The following is a 21,999-nucleotide window of genomic DNA, read 5'->3' as shown; positions in this document are numbered from 1 at the left end:
GTAACAAAAGGTATAAATGCTGCCCTAATTGTTTATCTAACAGAGACCTGCCTAGGGAGGAGATCCCCTGCTTATGTGTACTCTCCCATGCATATTGCAATTGCTCGTAATAAAGCTGACTCTGGGCTGCTGCTTCAAACTCAGAGTGAGGATATTGTTTTCTTCCACATCTGTATGCCTTGAGGACTTCATCACTGCCATGCTGGTCATCCAACACATTGTACCATATTCCTCATGGACAGGAACACAGATAAAACATTTACAGAATGTTTATGCCATCTCATAGTTTTCAGCTGAGCTATGCTGATTTCCTCCAGCTGAGGAAATGGTTCATACACTGGCAGCATTCTTCCTGAATGGCACTTCAACACTGCCTTGCTACAAATTCCATCATCATCTGCAAAGACTCTATAATCTGCAAAAGCAGTTCTGGCAACCTCATCTAGAGCACGTATGTAAAAAAGATTTTTTCTACCACCTGGAGTTTAGTATTCTTGATTTATAATTGTCTGATAGTTAAAGACTTTCTGTATGGCAGAGTGACAGCCAACATTTTACTGCATTCTACATCAAGAATTGGTAATTTTCACATTGCAGTTTTAATGCTTCACTACTCAGGTGTAGAGTGTTGCATATATGATATGGTTAAAAGTGATGAGAAAGAAACAGAGAGATAGCTATCCTGTATTCATGAGAGCGCAGTTGCCAATGGGAGCTGCAGGTAGCAGCGGCCAGCGGTGCAGCTGATGTAATAATGACTGCCTGAGTATGAAAATACTCTCCAGCAGAGAGATAGCTGCTACTCCTACAACTCAGGAGGAATCTACCTGATCTTACAACCCTCCAAAGCAGAGCCAACCTTATGCACTGCTCAGGGGAGGAGGGCTGCCTCCAGCTGTCTATCCTTTGCTGCAGAATAATTATGTGGAGACCCTATTCTGGGGTGTGTCTAGGGCATGGATTGATTTAATTTGTCTCTGCTTATATTGGGTTGTTACCTACCTTTACTATATAGGGAAGGGGAATGTTATACCTAGATCAGTATTGAATGATTGCAGTAAGAAAAAAACCACAACAATTTGAAACTTGTTTGCTTTCACATTTCATTATAAAGTCTCAGATCAGCAAGAAGTTCACCCAGGTTCACGCACCTTCCAAGCAAACCAGGTTCAAAGCACATTCAGCAGATTTATGGGTCTGAATTGAAATAATATCATTTTCACAGTTTTTCCTGATTTCAGTATGAAAGAGGAAAAAAAACTCAGAAATTTTGCTTTGAAATTTTGGTTTAATCTACACTTTAAAACACAGGTAGGGTTTACTTGTTGATTGCAAGTAAAGTGTTTTCAGGAACCCCTAGTGAAGCAAATCTGCTAAATTTAACACATCTAGTTATATATCTGAAGCAGCACAAGGAGGCAGTTTTTCAGAACATTGCTACAAGGCATATATAGATAGTGAGGTTCCTTAATTAGTTGTCAATTCTACCTTTTTTTATTCATGAAGGTTAATATGATGCTTTCCTGAAGGATGCACACCTCTAGCAATTTTTAAGAGGGACTGGTTCAAGCGAAGACATGTTAAACTAGCAGCCACCTCATTTCTATTATTGTATTTACAAGCAATGACAATACACATTAATGAAAATATGCAGGTATTGAGGACATTTTTTGGAAAAAGTCAAACTTCTAGTGTGTAGGTAATTTATAGTTTCACCCTAATCAGTGTTAACTTATTCTCCTGAGGTCCCTCAAACCATTCTTTCAACATTAACATGTCATACACAGCTAAAGGAAAATATATTATAAACATGGCCATTTAATTTGTTAACTATATAGCATAATATATGTTGCTTTGAATTATGCACATTTAAGGCCCAATACAACTCCATTGCATTCAATGGGAGTCTATTGACTTAAATGAATTGCATCTTGTCACAGTGTAAATTAGGCAGCCCTAAGGTTATGAGTTTGTGTTGAAGCATTTAATTTATATAAAATGTCCCAAACCATGAAAAATATAATATCGGTTTAAAAGTCAGATTTTTTAAGCCATATATAAGTCCCTCTCCTGGGGGCGGAGAGAGATGAGAAAATTCTGATAAGGGAAATTGCTTCTGTGGATTCCTTCTCTAGACAAAACTTCCGCTAACTCTGTCTCTCCCTGAGCTACTCAAATTGGGGATTTATATACTTGAAAGAAGAACCTACAGGTGAACTAAGCCTTCTTCTTACTCCAGTGAAATTAGACCCAACAAGGTCCCCCAGTGAAGTCATAGGTGGCCATGGGATTGCTTTTAGTATTCAATAGAAATGGATATGTGTAAGGTGCATACAGTGAGGGAGAAAGGTCAGATTTTTAAATTACATAAGAAAATAAGATCACAGGAACGGCCATACTGGATCAGACCAATGGTCCATCTAGCCCAGTATCCTGTCTTGCAACAGTGACGAATGCCAGATGCCCCAGGGGGAATGAACAGAACAGATAATCATCAAGAGATCCATCCCTTGTTGCCCATTCCTAGCTTCTGGCAAACAGATGGCCCTGCCCATCCCATTCACCAATCCTCCCTCACAATTCTTTTCCAAGCTACAAAAAGCTAACAAAGGACCCTGATTTTGTAGATCATCTTTAACGGTAGTTCTTTACACAGATGCTGATACTGGAAGGGACTCTGCTCATGTCCAGCCAATGGGGATCAATGAGGGCACACAAGGATCTGCCTGTGTGGAGTCCATTGTAGGATCTGGGTCCCCGTGTGCCTGCAGAATCAAGCCCAATTCTTTTTATTGCCTTTTTTGAATCCTTAAACTTTGTTATTGAAATTAGCAGAAATGGAAATTAAAACAGAACTGAGGTTTGATGGAGGTCTTTCTCTGAGATCTTTAAACAACAACAACAACAGCAACAAAACCAGTCCAGCTCTGCTTGTGGGTTCTGGATGTGAAGGAAGTTAATGCAATCTTTGCTGCAGAGTCTCCTACGTGTATAGTGAATTTTGAACTTCACATTGTGTATTTATTGTGTGCTTTCTGAAGTGTGAGGATATATTGGTGTGTTATTGATGATCTGCATTCTCCCCAATATATTAGCATTTCCAGTGGGCATCTTAAGGTAATAAAGAGGTGATAAGCACCATGGGAAGATATTGCAGCAAGGTCATTACTTATCTCAGATGTTTTTGTCTTTTTTCAGACAAATGAATGAACGAGAGTTCTTGCTCCTGAGGGCACAACGCCACAGAAAAGCAGTTTTTTCCCCCCCCGCAGGTTCAGTACTGTTTCACTACATAGTATCTAATGATAACCTTATCACAGATTCTGGCCTCTTGATGTTCTCTAATGGGTGGTGTGATTTATCCATTTCTAACTCCTTGTACACCTAAATGAATGTGACCAAAGAAGTCATTTTAATTAAAACACTCATTGCCTACTTGTTGGCCTCTCTGATATATGCATCTCTACTGTTTCATTGACAGAGAAGCTGGAAATATGTGAGAGAATGGAGGTTTTAGAATGGAAGTTCTCTCTGATAGCTTTTTGCTTTGCAGCCTAGCTATCTAATTTATTCATGTTATTGCCAGCCCTAGGAAACAACTTGACCTATACAAAAATCACAGATTGTCATCGTTGCTTGTTATATTGCTTCTTTAAAGATGTTCCTTTCCCTTTTCATTTCACAGAATATCTAAATCATTATTTTCATCCAGGGGGATAAAAGAATTGTTCCATTGTAATTATCAAGCTCTTTATTTCCATGGTTTTCAAAGGAACACGTATATCACCTGCTTTGTCAGCATTTCTACAAGTACCAACAATAAGCAGATCATAGACACACTCAGATAAATCTATGTAAATACAAAAATATGACTTTTGGTAATATTTTTACTAAAGTATACAAATATTTAGAAAAAGACATGCAGAAATATAAAAGCAAGTTATTTAATATATAGGCTCATTGATACTGGAGATCCTATTGGGTCATGATATTATGTAATCAATGTCAAAGTTTCTTACAACTTATGTATTAATAAATAATGATCCTATGAATAGAAAGTTACACTTACTAAGAAATAGTGCCTGCTATTTTCTTACAAATAGGGATTCACCTCTGCACCTTTGAGAGCTGGCTCATGCCAAAACACTTGAACTTAAAGAGCAGCTGTTAATTGATCCTAAAGAAGTTTTCCCTCTCTGCTCAGCTGAGTACAGTTAACTCACAGTTTTAATACATTTCTTATTTTTAGGCTCAACCAGTTGATTTGGATTGTGAAACAAATATTAATTTATTCAGAATCACCAGATGACAGCAGGAGAAAGGAGTATGAAATATGAATATATATTTAAAACCATACCAGTAAATAAAGCTAAACACTATTTACTTCAGTGCATGCTGAATTGAGTAGGTTAAGGTGGAGTAATATAAGAGCCTCATTTTGATTTCACTTACATTAAACTTAATTTGGAATAACTCCACTGATTCCAATTTTGTTCCAATTTTAGGCCCTGATACTATATCTGGATCTGGGCAGGACTAATGCAAAGTCCATGATGCTGCACACAGTAATAAATCCACTTGAAGGATCAGACTTTGGCATCGGCAAAGGAGAGATCAGAATCAGGCCCTCACACTGTGTATTCCAAAAAAGACCATCCAGTTGTTGGCTGGGCCAGATAAAATACCCATCTCTGATATGTGGCATAAACAAAATGAACAATAGCTCATTTAATAGTCTGAATTTCTTTTGTCATAGGACAATGTAACATTTTCTCCACACAAGGAAAATAGTGTGCGGAGGTTGAATTGGTGTAAATATTTTACATATGGAAGAAATGACTCATCTTCTGTCAAAACTTCTTTTAAACATGATTTTAAATCATCAGGGGTTGTGAAATGAGACATTTCAGAGTTAATCAAAGGAAAACTAACTAAACAAATTATATTTAATAGAATTTTCTGTGTTTCACTTGACATGTGAGTGCCACATTTTCCCTGATTTGGATGTGTGACTGAAATTACAATGAGAAAATTTGTGGTCTTTACTTTTTAGTGTTTACATCTCTCAAAGCTGATTCCCCACTCTGGCACTTTGAGTGCAGGAGTGGGGGCCCACAAGGATTCTAAAAAAAATAACACTGGCCACTCCAGGCTTGTATTAAACTCCCAAGGTTACAGCTTCTCTCTGACATTGCATTGGTAGATGCTGCCACCACTCAAGTGCAGAACCCCTTTGAGAGCCCAGGAAGGCACACTTGGGAATTCTTTCCTGTGAGGTATCCTTAAGCCCTTTCTTGCACACCCCATAGGGAAGAGCTGAAAAAGAAAAAAAATGAAATCAGCTGTTGCCACCAGCTAATTAATTGTCTCTTAGGACACACAAATCCAATTTTGTTCTTAAAAAAAGTAAATTTTATTTAAGAAACAAAAGTAAGAAAATACATTTGGGTACTTAGGCTATTGCTAGATTTAAAAATAGAAAAAACAATTATTAAGCATCAAGAATTGTTTCTTGAGGTCCAGCTTAAAGGTTACAAACAAAACAAAAGCACCTGGGGTTAGCACAGGAGTCCACAAGCCATAAAGAAATAAAAGGGATGTTGCCGGCAGATAACTGCCTGAGGCCAAGCAACAGCGGGGGGGTCCGTCGCCTGGTGTGCCGCGCCAATAAACACACCAGGGTGGAGAAGCAAACCAAGTTTATTTGAGATCTCAAAGCGGTGCAGGGAGATTGACTCAGATCAAACACACCTAAAACAAGCAGTCTGTTCCTTTATATCCATGAGAACTTTTCTCACTGACTAGCAATCCCCGTTTCCCCTCCCTCCTCCTCCTTCCTCCCCCTGTAGCAATTACGTAAGCGCAGGTGCATTAAGTAATCTTGGCCGCGGCAGCTCGTTAGTAAGTTTTCCTTCTGCAAGTTATCTTGTCCTTCTGCTAAAGGTGCACAGGCCTCATTATTTCTGCTTTAGACCAGTTAGAACTGTTGCAACTAATAACAGCTGTTACACCTGGCCTTTTAGGTCGATTAAAGTTCAAACATGGAGGGACTCTTGTCTGCTGAGGCCTAAAACCAGGAAGGCTCCATACTCTTGTGGCCTTTCACCCTCCCGAGTTACGTAGGGTTATGCTTAGTGACACCAACAACTCCCTCCTTTGAGAATACTCAACAAACTTTTGGCTGAGTGTTCTCACATTTAAAGGATAACATGTGATTTAGCTCTAGGGAGCTGAAGTGCTTTACAGCAAGCAAGCAAGAGAAGAGTAACAATACACAACACCACACCAGTGAGCAGGAGGTGAACAATGCCTTCCCCTATTTCTCCCAGGTTGAGTAACCAGCCCCAGAGGGAATCAGAAATAGTGGGTTTCCTTTCCTGGGCCTTCCACTGTTCAAAAGCCTGTTTGGCTGACAGGCTGTGCTTGTTAATATCCTGTGCGCTTTCTGGGACATAAGTACAGCATTCATCCCCTATAAGGGCGCACACCCAGCCCTGGGAAGCCACACTTCTACCCAGGAAGTGTCCAAGTATGTCTCCATGATCACAGATCAGATGGTATTCCTGATGCGTCTGTAAGGGCAGTGGGCCAAGTCTGGTACTCAAGATCACTCCGAATGGCCATCAGCTGGTCATTTAGGAAATCCCGAATTCCTAAACATACTAGATCCCACTGCAATGCCTTCCCAGTCTCAGTTATATTTAATACCATCTTTTCTTGGTGTAGTACTATAATACACCTGTTATTTAACTATTCTCAGGTACTGTCAAAAGGCATTTCCATTAATAGCATACATTATTAGTCACTGGAATGGTTTCAATACGGGTAAAATTTCTAGTAGCAGAACAAACTCTTTGGGTACTTGTTATTTAAAATCCAATTAGAGAGAGATATATATGCTGAAGGATTTATCCAAAACACAGGGCGCAGCCTGTAGAATAAACCCCAAAATCCAATTAATACCACATTCCCAAACATGGGTCCCACAAATGTCCTCCCACCAATGTATAATTCTTTGTTTCTTCACCAGGGTCAGTTCTTAATGTCCTTTCTAGTCAGGAATTCCTGGACTTTGGCAATTTCAGTGGAGCGAGTGTTCCTTCTTCTTTCCCAAAACAGTCGTGGTGCAGCATCCTTGTACTTTTTCCCTACTGTCCAGAAGGCACAGTGGAGCTAGAAGGTGAAATAGGCTAATCGTCAGTAGGAGAATTCTCCCGATGTGGAGGGGTCTTTTTGCAGTGAGAATCTTGGGTCCATGCAGTCAGTCTTTGACATTTTACAGCGATGTTGGTAGTCACCGGGACTTAAGGGCCTTTCCAGGGTGGAGCCAGAGCAGACTTTCGTCGGTGGACCTTTACATCAATCCCGTCTCCTGGTTCCAAAGAGTGGCAGGGCTGCTAGGGTCTTTGGGTAGCGCTTCTTTACCTGTGAGAAAAGAAACTTAACACATTTCATTAGTGCCTGGCAATGTTTTGCAAATCTCATAGCTGCGTGGGCAAATTCAAGCCCTCCTTTTCCTGGTTGTTAGCCAAGCCTTAACTGTGAGCAGTGTTCTTGAATGGAGTCAGTGTCTTATCTATAGCCTGAGCTTGCTATTTTATTTTATTTTTTTCAGTTAATTCATTCTGTTCTTTGTCCTTCTTCCCTTCTTGGCTTCTTTTAACCTGCAAAGGAAACTTCCATTTTTTACTTATACACCTTCTTCCCAACCATGAAGACATAAACATTGTCATTATACGGTACATTAGTCTTATTATTTAATATATGCCACACACACCCTTTTACTAAAATAACCTTATTACAGAGCTTTGGAGCAACAAGCCAGGACAAGCACACCCACTTTGAGGAGTTCACTCAATACAACCTCTAGTCCAATAGCCTTCCACCATCCCCAGCCCTCTGGCTAGAAATCTGAGGTAGCCAGAAAAATCCCATGTACAATATGGGGAGTGGGTTAACTTTTCACGTCTTTGCTTTCAAAGACTGTTGGTATGCAAATTTTAACAACAATTTTTGCAATTAACAGTTTGGCCAATGAAATTTCTTTTTCTTGAGGAAATGCATTAGACTTTAGTATATCACATTCTCCTGATTTATCCAAACACTTTGTATTCCAAGTTGAACAAAACAAATATCTGTATTTTAATTTAACCTTTTTGTTTGATTTTAAACTAGGCTATTTTATAAAAATATTAAACACAAAAATTCCGGCCACAAGACAAACACCACAGGACAGAACATAGAACACAAAACATGATTCCTATTGTGCCAGTAAATGCATGGTACATTGAATGCTGTTCAGCTGGCATCAGTTTTCTCTGATTATCTGAAAGACAAAAAAAAAGAGAGGTCTACCCACCCCTTCTGGGCAGACAATCATCGCTTGAAATATACAAATACTCTTGTTGGCTTCAGGCAAAACAGAGGAATTACCCCATAGTTTCTTGTATTTGTTTCATAGGCAGCCCAGGTTTTGAATTACATAACACTGTATACATTCTTCAGCTAATTCAACTAAATTGTTCATAGCCAAACCAAATGATTGCAATCCAATAACTTCTTTTCCTGAATTTATTTACAAACATTTCACAGACACCAAAAACTTTTTTTTCTTTAGCATTTTTACAAAGTTCAACTGCTGTTTCGTTCAGCAACTACAGAGTTAACTTCTCACTCTCCCTTAAATCACTTGCTTGTCTCCCAACAGCCACTTTTATCAACTTAAATCACCATTCCAAGTAAGTCCTGGGTATTTGAAATCTCCATGCTTACACTTACTGACTCCTTCCTTCCACTACACCCTTAAAGTTTTCCAACCTGCTTTCCAATCTCTCTCTCTCTCTCTCTCTCTGTTGCCTGCCTGCCTGGGCCCGATCCTGCTTTTCTTGCTGAACCATCCCTTCCATGGGCACCAACTTGTTTCACTACCAGTTTAGCTAGGAGGGTGGGCTTCTAATCTAGCCCCCACCCCTCCTGGTCTCTTCCCTTAAACATTCTTACTCACAAGACTACCCGAGTCCTCCTTCATGAGGCTTGCCACCTGGACAAAAACACATGGCCCATTGGGCAAAGGCCATTTACTTAACATATAATTTAAAGGACTATTCTTAGAGGGTTTACCCAGAGACTCATTCATCTGTTTGACACTTAAACAGAAAAGAGAATTACACAGAGAGCAGAGGGAATTACAGTCTAAGCCAGACTTTCCCACTTCTATACACTGACCGCTACAGGGGACGGGACAGAAGGATCTCAATTCAACCTCAGAACTTCCTCGCACGCATGGCTTCCACTCCGAGGAATTACGAACGAGAGGTTCAGTTCCGCCCACACTCCTAACGCCCAAATGAACAGAGCAGAAAAACAACAGTAACCGGTTAAACAGAACAGAACCAGAACCAGATAGCATTTTCTTATCCTATTAGGACTCACTTTTACTCATGCAGTTCTCAACATATAACACCAACAGTACCAAGCAAAGCAAACACAAAATAACAAGGGTAAAACAAATAGATGGTGTAAATTCTGCAGGGCTCCCCCCTTCTTAATTGCTCACCAAACTGTGACAAATTTCTGTTACCAATCTATCCCTCGTGTCAGGTGATCAGGCTGACACTACAGGATCGTTGGGGGAAGATAAAGAAAAGACACCATATAACTGTATTTTAAAGCTCCATTAATAAAATAATAAAACAACAACGGAGAGTGTTGGGAACGTTCCCTCATCACTCAGGAAAACATTAATGCCCCAAGCCCCTTTCATACCCACACACGTACGTCCAGACTGGCCACTTCTGTGTATAATGTTCAGAGAAGGGGGCAGAGGTGGACTGGAGATTATCCTGTATACAGCTTGTCCAGAATTTCTAACATGCTTCCGCTCTTTGGAGGGCTGTTCTCTTGCACCCTGGAATCTTCTGCAGCATCTCTTTCAGAGATTCCAGTCCAGGTCAGCTGCCTGCAGCTTCTTCAGTGTCACCAAGCCACACCGGCTCCGGGGTCACAAAGGCACACTGTTGGATCTTACTGGACAGTTAAGCTTTGCAAATGTATTCTCAATTCTGTAACTTGTATTTCCTTTGCTTCGCCTCTGTCTATATTTTTTCCTTCACAGCCAGCTGGGGCCGAAAGCAGCCCCTCCCTGCACCAAGCACAGTCCGCGCCGATTCCTGACCCTGAACGCAGAGCAATCCCCCCCTTCCATCCCTGGGCCAAGATGATTTTTAAATTAACCCGTTCCTTTCCTCAATAGACAAATTTGCTCACCCTGTGTCAGGGCTTTTTGGTGATTAAACGCTCCTCTTAGATGTATGATCTTATCTAGATTGAAGTACCTTCTAGTGGGCATTGTTTAGATGGATTTTCATGCATGTAAATATTCCATTTCTCTAAATACCTGCAGGTTGTTGAACCATAATGTACGTACATGTAATATGCTGGGGTACCCTAAGGGGTGAGGTGGAATGTTTAGACTGCCCCCCCCCACCCATTTTCCACTTACACACACAGGGAGGGTGCCCTGTCCGCGCTAGCGGCTCATAAACTAAGGATTTTTCCCTACAGGGTACTCACACAGGAGAGGCTAACGAGGATGGCCACGACCCTCCTACATCTCCCTTCAGCAAAGAGCGTCGGCTAGTCTCTGGGAGACGGCGCCGCTTACTCTGATTGCATCCAGTGAGATGATCAGACTGTCAGTAGCCCACACGGAAAGGAAAGGGGAAGGGAAGATGGGTACACACACTCCTAGACCCAGACAGCTTCCTCACCGGACGATGCCAGGCCAAGTCAGCCCACCATGGGTCGGACCTCCTAAAGATCCACTAGTTACCGGGCTTGCGTTAGAGTAGTCCTGGTCACGAGCTTTTGCTTCACAGGGTACTCTGGGCATCTTCCGGTAACAGTCACTCACACTGGCCCCCAGTACCATTCTGCATTTGATCTTGCTTTTTAGTTACAACAGGGAGAGAGTGCACTAGGACATGGGGTCTCCCCTTTCTAAACAGGTCCCTCCTTTGTCCCTGCACTATCCCTAACCTGCTTTTGGATCCCTGCACTCTGCCAGACAGAGGGAAGAACTGGAGCTACAGTGGGGTATTTTTACAAGAGCTCTCCATACAAACAGCTTCAGAAGCTACCCATTTACTGACAAAACAGGAGTAATTGGAGGATCGTGTTATAATTAAGTGATCCTTCCAGTGGCCACCTTTCTGGTCCTCTAGTTGATATTGAGGCCAGTCTACTATACAGAACTTTTTAGTTTGCTTTTAGTTAGTGGTTCTGATCCAAGCACTTCCCAATTCGCTAGAATGCATTCTAAGGGTGTACACTGTGCCCTGCCTGTACTCTGTCCCTGCCCCATATCCTAGGGTGACACTGGGCGTCCCCAGGTCATAACAGGCAAAAATCCAGACCACTGGACTGTTCCTACCTTATCCAAGGGACCGGTTCCTCACCGTCGCCCTCAACTGCTTCTCCACTACTCGAGCGCGTTGCACCGTTGTGCCCTCTGGGGTCGCTCATACCGCGTCTCCGCCGAGGCCCCCGGTGAAGTCACCGGTGCGCGCTGGGCGTCGGTCGTCGCCGCAATCTGTCGACCACCAGAAGGGATCCAGGCAAGGCTAATTTTAGCCTCAATGCCCCACGTTGGGCGCCAAGAACTGTTGCCGGCAGATAACTGCCTGAGGCCAAGCAACAGCGGGGGGGTCCGTCGCCTGGCGTGCCGCGCCAATAAACACACCAGGGTGGAGAAGCAAACCAAGTTTATTTGAGATCTCAAAGTGGTGCAGGGAGATTGACTCAGATCAAACACACCTAAAACAAGCAGTCTGTTCCTTTATATCCATGAGAACTTTTCTCACTGACTAGCAATCCCCGTTTCCCCTCCCTCCTCCTCCTTCCTCCCCCTGTAGCAATTACGTAAGCGCAGGTGCATTAAGTAATCTTGGCCGCGGCAGCTCGTTAGTAAGTTTTCCTTCTGCAAGTTATCTTGTCCTTCTGCTAAGGTGCACAGGCCTCATTATTTCTGCTTTAGACCAGTTAGAACTGTTGCAACTAATAACAGCTGTTACACCTGGCCTTTTAGGTCGATTAAAGTTCAAACATGGAGGGACTCTTGTCTGCTGAGGCCTAAAACCAGGAAGGCTCCATACTCTTGTGGCCTTTCACCCTCCCGAGTTACGTAGGGTTATGCTTAGTGACACCAACAGGGATAAACCTAATCATGTCTTCCTAGACATTTCCTGATTTACTTATGTAAATGTGTACTTTCTAGGTATGATTGATAATTTTTTCATACCTGGCCCCCAAGCTTTTTACAGCATAGTCCTTGCCCTGTTTGCCTCTCCCCCGAGAACAACAACAGACAAACAGAAGACGAGTCTTTGTTTCAATTTTAAAAAGTTCTAGCCTTCCCACTGGCTTTGGCCAGGTGCCCACTCACTTCCTTTTACCTATGCATAACAGCAAGACTTTTTAACCCTTTACAGGTAGAGCAATTAAAGAACAGCTAAGAGGAATTTTGTAGCTATTGGGTGGCTGAGTGTCCATAAGAGACAGCTACCCCCCCCCTTCATTTATCACAACATCAGAACAGACTTTTCTACTTCCTCTATCATTTATTTCTTAAACTCTAAGCCAGAGGTCAGCAACCTATGGCACATGTGCAAAAGACAGCAGGCGAGCCAATTTTTAATGGCACGCTAGAGCCTGCCAGGATCCAGCATGCCGTTAAAACTCCTGCCTAGCCCAGCCCGCTGTCCTCTGCTCCCCCCCCGCGGGGGCAGGGAGCAGAAGCATAGCCGTGCGCACAGGGTGGGCAAATGGCCCCACTCTCCCGGCACGGCAAACCGCGGCGTCCGCGCTCCCGACACTGAGCACCGGGCCGACCGCAGCAAGCTGCCGGCCCCTCCCCCGCCTTCTCCCCACCCCTGGGGCCCTGCTGCCGAGCGCAGCGCTCTGGGAGTCTGAGCTGCGCGCTCCCGCAGGGCACCATTTGGCTCCGCGGGGAGGCAGACACGCTACGTGCTCAACTGGAGCCATGCCGCCGCCGCCGCTGCACGCAGCGCTCTGAGGGCGGGGCTGTGCTCTCCCGCGGGGCAGCGTGTCTGGTTCTGCGTGGAGCCTCATGGTAAGGGACCCAGGGTTGCATAAGGAGTGGGGGCAGTCAGGAGACAGGGAGCAGGGGGGTGGATGGGGCATGGAAGTCCCAGGGTTGGTGAGGGGGCGGGGGGGTGGATAGGGGTCAGGGCAGTCATGGAACCGGAAGCAAGGAGGGTCCTGGGGAGGCAGTTAGGATGGGGGCGGGTCTCTGGAGGGGGTGGTCGAGGACAAGGAGCTGGGGGGTGTATGAGTTGGGATTCTGGGGGTCCTGTCAGGAGGCAGGGGTATGGAGAGGGATTGGGGCAAGCAGAGAGTTGGGGGGGTTGGATGGGTCAAGAGTTCTGGGGTCCTGTCAGGGTGTGGGGAGTGATTGGATGGGGCATGGGAGTTCTGGGGGGTCTGTCTGGGGACAGGGCTGTGGATAAAGGTCAGGGCAGTCAGGGGAGAGGTAGTGTCATAAACAGATAGCTAAGGGTTAATGCCTCTTTCACCTGAAGCACCTGACCAGAGGATCAATCAGGAAACCGGATTTTTTCAACTTTGGGTGGAGGGAATTTAGGGTCTGAGTCTTTTGTCTGCCTGCCTGCTTTCTCTGAGCTTTGGAGAAGTAGTTCTACTTTCTAGTCTTCTGTTTCTAAGTGTAAGGACAAAGAGATCAGATAGTAAGTTCTATGGTTTTCTTTTCTTTGGTATTTGCATGAATATAAGTGCTGGAGTGCTTTGATTTGTATTCTTTTTGAATAAGGCTGTTTATTCAATATTCTTTTAAGCAATTGACCCTGTGTTGTATCATCTTAATACAGAGAGCCCATTTGTATTTTTTCTTTCTTTTTATATAAAGCTTTCTTTTAAGACCGGTTGAAGTTTTTCTTTACTTCAGGGAAATTGAGTCTGTACTCACCAGGGAATTGGTGGGAGGAAGAAATCGGGGAGATCTGTGTGTTGGATTGCTAGCCTGATTTTGCATTCCCTCTGGGGGAATAGAAAAGTACTTTTTGTTTCCAGGATTGGGAACAGAGAGGGGGAATCACTCTGTTTGGATTCACAGAGCTTGTGTCTGTGTATCTCTCCAGGAGCACCTGGAGGGGGGGAAGGGAAAAAGGATTATTTCCCTTTGTTGTGAGACTCAAGGGATTTGGGTCTTGGGGTCCCCAGGGAGGGTTTTTCAGAGGGACCAGAGTGCCCCAAAACACTCTAATTTTTTGGGTGGTGGCAGCAGGTACCAGGTCCAAGCTGGTAACTAAGCTTGGAGGTTTTCATGCTAACCCCCATATTTTGGACGCTAAGGTCCAAATCTGGGACTAAGGTTATAACAGGTAGGGGGTAGGGTCCAGTCCGGGGACAAGGAACAGGGAGCCTTACATAGGGGGTGGGGTCCTGGGGGGCCATTGGGGGCAGGGGTCCCAGGAGGGGGTAGTCAGGGGACAAGGAGCAGCGGGGTTGGGAGTTCTTAGGGGGGCAGTCAGCCAACCCTCTCCCCTGAGCCCTGACCCCCACCCCCTCCCACACATACACAACATGCCCTCTGCCCTGAGCCCCGCACACCCCCCAGGCCCCTGCCCTGAGCCCTGTACCTCCCTCATACACACCCAGCACTCTGCTTGACTCCTTCATTCCCCCCCCCACAACCCTAGCCTTGACTCTGGAACCCCACCCATACTTAGCCCCCCCTCTGCCCTGACACCTCCAGCCCTCTGCCCCCAGCCCTCTGGGTCCTGGCCACCGGCCCTGCACAGCCCGCTGGTGGTCTGGGGTTCTGGGTGCCAGACCCTTGCCAGCCGGGTTCCAAGCCGCAGACCTCACTCAGCCTGCTGCCGGCCTACGTGAACGGAACCCCTGACCAGCAGCGGGCTGAGCGGACCAGCAGCGTAAGATCAACATTTTAATTTCTTTTTAAATGAAGCTTCTTAAACATTTTGAAAACCTTATTTATTTTACAATATAACACTAGTTTAGTTATATAATATATAGACTTATAGAGAGAGACCTTCTAAAAAACATTAAAATGTACTACCGGCGCGCAAAACCTTAAATTAGAGTGAATAAATGAAGTCTCGGCCCACCACTTCTGAAAGGTTGCCGACCCCTGCTATAAGGTAACTAAGTCAAATATTCTCTCTGTAGGGAAATGAGGAGAACAACAAAAATGTAATGATGGTTCACCCTCCAATGAATTGAGCTATCTTAACATTTTTAAACAGGTTTGTTATCCACCATTAAGGAACAAGTCCCTAGATATCTCTCTTTCCTAGGAGCCTCTACTACAGTATCTTGTAAATAGTAATCCTTTAGGCCATTTTTTAAAAGTGACTTATGATTTTGGGTGACATAAGAACGGCCGTATCGGGTCAGACCAAAGGTCCATCTAGCCCAGTATCTGTCTACCAACAGTGGCCAATGCCAGGTGCCCCAGAGGGAGTGAAGCTAAAAGGCAATGATCAAGTGATCTATCTCCTGCCATCCATCTCCATCCTCTGATGCTAGGGACACCATTCTTTACCCTTCCTGGCTAATAGCCATTTATGGACTTAGCCGCCTTGAATTTATCCAGTTCCCTTTTAAAAATTGTTATAGTCCCAGCCTTCACAACCTCCTCAGGTAAGGAGTTCCACAAGTTGACTGTGCGCTGTGGGAAGAAGAATGTCCTTTTATTTCTTTTAAACCTGCTACCTATTAATTTCATTTGGTGACCCCTAGTTCTTGTGTTAGGAGACTAAGTAAATAACTTTTCCTTATCCACTTTCTCAACATCACTCATGATTTTATATACCTCTATCATATCCCCCCTTAGTCTGCTCTTTTCCAAGCTGAAGAGGCCTAGTCTCTTTAATCTTTCCTCGTATGGGACCCTCTTCAAACCCCTAATGATTTTAGTTTCCCTTTTCTGAACCTTTTCTAGTGCTAGAATATCTTTTGAGGTGAGGAGATCACATCTGTACACAGTATTCGAGATGTGGGCGTACCATGGATTTATATAAGGGCAATAATATATTCTCAGTCTTATTCTCTATCCCCTTTCTGGTGATTCCTAACATCTTGTTTGCTTTTTTGACCGCCTCTGCACACTGCGTGGACATCTTCAGATAACTATCCACGATGACGCCGAAGTCTTTTTCCTGACTCGTTGTAGCTAAATTAGCCCCCATCATATTGTATGTATAGTTGGGGTTATTTTTTCCAATGTGCATTACTTTACATTTATCCATATTAAATTTCATTTGCCATTTTGTTGCCCAATCACTTAGTTTTGTGAGATCTTTTTGAAGTTCTTCACAATCTGCTTTGGTCTTAATTATCTTGAGTAGTTTAGTATCATCTGCAAACTTTGCCACCTCACTGTTTACCCCTTTCTTCAGATCATTTATGAATAAATTGAATAGATTGGTCCTAGGACTGACGTTGGGGAATACCACTAGTTACCCCTCTCCATTCTGAGAATTTACCATTAATTCCTGCCCTTTGTTCCCTGTCTTTTAGCCAGTTCTCAGTCCATGAAAGGACCTTCCCTTTTATCCCATGACAGCTTAATTTACGTAAGAGCCTTTGGTGAGGGACCTTGTCAAAGGCTTTCTGGAAATCTAAGTACACAATGTCCACTGGATCCCCCTTGTTCACGTTTGTTGACTCCTTCAAAGAACTCTAATAGATTAGTAAGACACGATTTCCTTTTACAGAAACCATGTTGACTATTGCTCAACAGTTTGTTTTTCTATGTGTCTGACAATTTTATTCTTAACTATTGTTTCGACTAATTTGCCTGGTACCGATGTAAGACTTACCAGTCTGTAATTGCCGGGATCACCTCTAGAGCCCTTTTTAAATATTGGCGTTACATTAGCTAACTTCCAGTCATTGGGTACCGAAGCTGATTTAAAGGACAGGTTACAAACCTTAGTTAATAGTTTCGCAACTTCATATTTGAGTTCTTTCAGAACTCTTGGGTGAATGCCATCTGGTCCCGGTGACTTGTTAATGCTGAGTTTACCAATTAATTCCAAAACCTCCTCTAGTGACACTTCAGTCTGTGACAGTTCCTCAGATTTGTCACCTACAAAAGCCAGTTCAGATTTGGGAATCTCCCTAACATCCTCAGCTGTGAAGACTGAAGCAAAGAATCCATTTAGTTTCTCCACAATGACTTTATCGTCTTTAAGCGCGCCTTTTGTATTTCAATCGTCAAGGGGCCCCACTGGTTGTATAGCAGGCTTCCTGCTTCTGATGTACTTAAAAAACATTTTGTTATTACCTTTGGAGTTTTTGGCTAGCCGTTCTTCAAACTCCTCTTTGGCTTTTCTTATTACACTCTTGCACTTAAGCTGGCAGTGTTTGTGCTCCTTTCTATTTGCCTCACTAGGATTTGACATCCACTTTTTAAAGGAAGTCTTTTTATCTCTCACTGCTTCTTTTACATGGTTGTTAAGCCACGGTGGCTCTTCTTTAGTTCTTTTACTGTGTTTCTTAATTTGGGGTATACATTGAAGTTGGGCGTCTATTATGGTGTCTTTAAGAAGGGCCCATGCAACATGCAGGGATTTCACTTTAGTCACTGTACCTTTTAACTTTTGTTTAACTAACCCACTCATTTTTGTATAGTTCCCCCTTTTGAAATTAAATGCCACAGTGTTGGGCTGTTGAGGTGTTCTTTCCACCACAGGGATGTTGAATGTTATTGTATTATGGTCACTATTTCCAAGCGGACAACTTTTAGGATGCTCAGTGTGTGACACTTTAAAGCACTGTTTCTCAACCTTTCCAGACTGGCAAATCCCCAAGTTTCACCTGACTTAAAAACCTCTTACTTAGAAAATCAGACAAATACAAAAGTGTCAGAGCACACTAATACTCAAATATTGCTTACTTTCTCATTTTGGCTGTATGAAATCTGAGCTTGTACTGACTTTGCTAGTGCATTTTATGTATTCTGTTATAAAACTAGGCAAATATCAAGATGAGTTGATGTACCCCCTAGAAGACCTCTGCTTAACCCGAGGGGTACGTCTACCCCTGGTTGAGCATCACTGCCTTAAAGAGGCCTGATATTTGCAATATAGGTGCTCAGCATTTTCTGAAAATCAGGTTACTTTTAGGTGTCTCAGTTTGGGCACTCAAAAATTTGAGATACTCACAATTACTACTGAAAATACTTGGCCTTAATGTTTTGTTTGGGCTACTCAGGATTCTTGGTATAGTACTTTTGCAAGTTCTTTTATAAGTGTTAAGAAACTACTAGGAATATTAATGGTTAATACCAAAAATAAGGAATATAACTAACCTTTTTTTCCTACTTAATAATATATTAGCAGGAATAACCCTATATTATTTATGGGAGGAGGTTTAGAGTTTGCCTAAAACTATCCCCAGCACCAACAGCACATTGGCAAAGATTCTCTGCTGTGCTAAGTCTCAGAGTGGCACATAGGGAAAAATATGGATGACAAAATTGGTCCCCTTATTCCCAAATACCAAGAATTTTCAAACATAGTTACTTATATTTGGCAATTTTTGTGGATTGGGGCTCTTCACAGCTACTGACACTAGAAAATATGTCCAAGATATCAGCAAACAGGGATTGTCATGGGACAAATATCCAATGCATGTATTTTATAACAGTGTTTCTCAACCTTTCCAGACTACTGTACCCCTTTCAGGATTCTGATTATCTTGCGTGCCCCAAGTTTCACCTCACTTAAAAAGCTACTTGCTTACAAAATGAGACATGACAATATAAAAGTGTCACAGCACACTATTACTGGAAAATTGCTTGCTTTCTCATTTTTACCATATAATTAAAAAATAAATCAATTGGAATATGAATATTGTAGTTACATTTCAGTGTATAGTACATAGAGAAGTATAAACAAGTCATTGTCTGTATGAAATTTTGGTTTGTACTCACTTTGCTAGTGCTTTTTATGTAGCCTTTTGTAAAACTGGGCAAATATCTAGCTGAGTTAATGTACTCCCCGGAAGACCTCTGCATATACCCAGGAGTATGCATACCCCTGACTGAGAACCACTGTTTTAGAAAATTCAATTCCCTTTCAGAAAAATTGAAAAAGTCTGGAGGTTCCTACAAGCAGAAACATCAAGAAAATTGGCAAGGAAAGGTTAGCTATATGAAGTCACCATGATGGGTCTTTGGGATGTGTCCTTCAAAATGACAGTGAAATTGAACAAGATTCAGGCTCATTGTTCCAATGTCTGGGGCTTCAGCAGAAAAGCATCTCATGGTCCCCCAAGGAACTGGTATTGTGTTCCTTTTGCCAGTGGAACAGGGCCAGTTTTCTTACCAATAGAGGCACTTTCAATACACAGTAATCTGTTTTAATTTCAGAGATTCATGTTCACATTACAGCCTCAGCTTTTCAGTTATCTAAATTACTTAAAGTAAATAAATGAAATTCTCAAAGTGTATGTGAAACTTTGTGAATGTTAATCCTTTATATTGAATACATCTGACTTTACAGATAACCTCAGCTTATCTAATGGAAAATTAGACAATGTTTCTCTTGTAATGGAAATGTCACTAGTTTATATGCATCAATTCAACAGTAAGGAAGGGATGGAAAACACAGTATATTGTTCGTCTGAATACTAAAATGGCTCTTTCTTTTCCATAATATTTTGGATTTAATTCTTTGTAATAATTTGGAGCATGTTCTATATTACTAGAAAATATTTTCATTACTGTAAAGGTATAGGAAGATTGTGCTGGAACAGATAGTAAAAGTGGTATGAACATTTTTCAGTGACTGATAATCCTATTTGTCAGACTGGAGACATTGCAGCTTGATATCTGGTTTAAACAATTCACAGGTCTGTCTGTTAGTGACAGTATGAAGAATCCCTAGAGATGTTGAGACTGATTCTCCTCAAAAACAGGTGTAAATCAGGAGTAGCTTCAAAGAAGTCAGTGGAGTTACATCCATGGGAAAGTGAGATCAGAACAAGTTACTTGTTTGTGTAATCATATTCATATAGATACATTGTAGTGTGATGCCATCAGCTGTATCATATTATTAGATTCAGAACTGTTCGCCTCCGGAGGGGTTATAAACCAATGCATTTTTTAAAATTGCCACAGGCCGCAGAGAAAAGCAACAAAAGAATAAACATCAAAAACATCTAGGTTACTGAAGCGTGTTAGTACCTGTTAGTAAATAGCATTACTTTTAGTTATTTCTTTTTATATATTTGATTAAAATATATTTACTTTTCTTTAGAATCTTTATCTTCAACAAATAGTATGTCAGAATTCTAAAGCCTAGAACACTGGTCTTGACCAAAAGATAACCCTATTCAGGACATAAGCATATATAGACTAGGGAAACTAAGAAGAGATTATTGTTATAGCTCATGTGTTTTGTTGGGGAAATTAACATGGAAGAATGATTGTGGGGGAAGAAAGGCCCACTGAGAGATATTAAGAATTGTTAGTCCTCTCAGCTGTAAATAATCATGCCTTCTCACATGAGTCAGGTCAACTGAGTCTGTGTAGAAATGATATCACAATTTATGTTTCTGGGAGAATATTCTTCGCAACTAGGTTTCCTTTGTCTAAAATCCTATATAATGAAACTGATATGAAACCTTAGGTTGGGGAAATGAACACTGTGTCTCCTTTCCAGATGCAGGACAAACATATATCCAGTTCTTAGTCTGACAGCAAAGGATGGTAATGTATCCATCTGTTTCTGTATTTTGTATAGAGCTGTACTAATCTGATTAATAATCTTAGATTAAATAATTTCAATTGAGCCTGTTATTTCAACAGTCTTGAGTCATTAGCTCAGACATTCAGCAAGGTGGAATCCATTAACGGATTTAGGCACTGCAGCGTTGAGTGTCAAAGCACCTACAAAATCACAGAGTAACACTGTGATCCACAAAACCTGTGTTAGTTGTCTGAGCTCCCTACACAATGAATGGACACACAAGAATGAGATCCGTAAAAGACACAGGTTAGGCAGCTCCCCACCTAAGCTAGCAATGGAAAAGCAGCAAAGAGTCCTGTGGCACTTTGTAGACTAACAGACGTTTTGGAGCATGAGCTTTCGTGGGTGAATACCCACTTAGTTGGATGCATGTAGTGGAAATCTTCGGGGCAGGTATATATACGCAAGCAAGAAGCAGGCTAGAGATAACAAGGTTAGTTCAATCAGGGAGGATGAGGCCTTCTTCTAGCAGCTGAGGTGTGAAAACCAACGGAGGAGAAACTGGTTTTGTAGTTGGCAAGCCATTCACAGTGTTTGTTTAATCCTGAGCTGATGGTGTCAAATTTGCAGATGAACTGAAGCTCAGCAGTTTCTCTTTGAAGTCTGGTCCTGAAGTTTTTTTGCTGCAGGATGGCCACCTTAAGATCAGCTATTGTGTGGCCAGGGAGTTCGAAGTGTTCTTCTACAGGTTTTTGTATATTGCCATTCCTAATATCTGATTTGTGTCCATTTATCCTTTTCCGTAGAGAAAAAATTGCATATATATACCTGCCCCAGGAAATTTCCACTACATGCATCCGACAAAGTGAGTATTCACCCACAAAAGCTCATGCTCCAAAACGTCTGTTAGTCTATAAGGTGCCACAGGCCTCTTTGCCGCTTTTACAGATCCAGACTAACACGGCTACCCCTCTGATACTTAGCCAATGGGAGATGAGGATGTGCTAAGCCTCTCACTTTTCTCAGATATAGGCGACTAAGTCCTGGCAACAGAGGCATGCATAGCTCTGCTAGCAGACTATATGTAAGAACCGCTCTCTTAGCTCAGTTGCTTATATAGTTTCTTGTGGGAATTAGGTGCCTGCATCACTGGACAAAGAAGCAGAGGTGCCCACTATATAACTTTGATCCCAATGGTAAGAGTACTCACCTGGATATGGAGCCAGTGGACATGACCCACGGT

At 42.4% G+C, this 21,999-nt stretch overlaps 1 protein-coding gene and 1 long non-coding RNA gene across 2 annotated transcripts in view; both read right to left on the bottom strand.

Moving 5' to 3' along the window:
- The window catches only part of LOC127049621 (uncharacterized), a 1,817,862-nt gene that overhangs the window by 1,384,090 nt on the left and 411,773 nt on the right, over positions 1-21,999 (bottom strand). The window lies entirely within an intron of this gene.
- LOC127049800 (uncharacterized) lies at positions 5,683-12,207 on the bottom strand. Its single transcript, XR_007774054.1, has 3 exons — positions 11,432-12,207; positions 9,766-10,039; positions 5,683-7,664 (listed from the first exon to the last, which is right to left on the bottom strand). It is a non-coding gene; the product is annotated as an uncharacterized LOC127049800 (long non-coding RNA).

Source organism: Gopherus flavomarginatus, chromosome 4 (assembly GCF_025201925.1).
Source record: "Gopherus flavomarginatus isolate rGopFla2 chromosome 4, rGopFla2.mat.asm, whole genome shotgun sequence".
Lineage (NCBI taxonomy): Eukaryota > Metazoa > Chordata > Testudines > Testudinidae > Gopherus > Gopherus flavomarginatus.
Note: the sequence above shows the minus strand (reverse complement) of the source record. Positions and strands in the feature narration are given on the sequence as shown.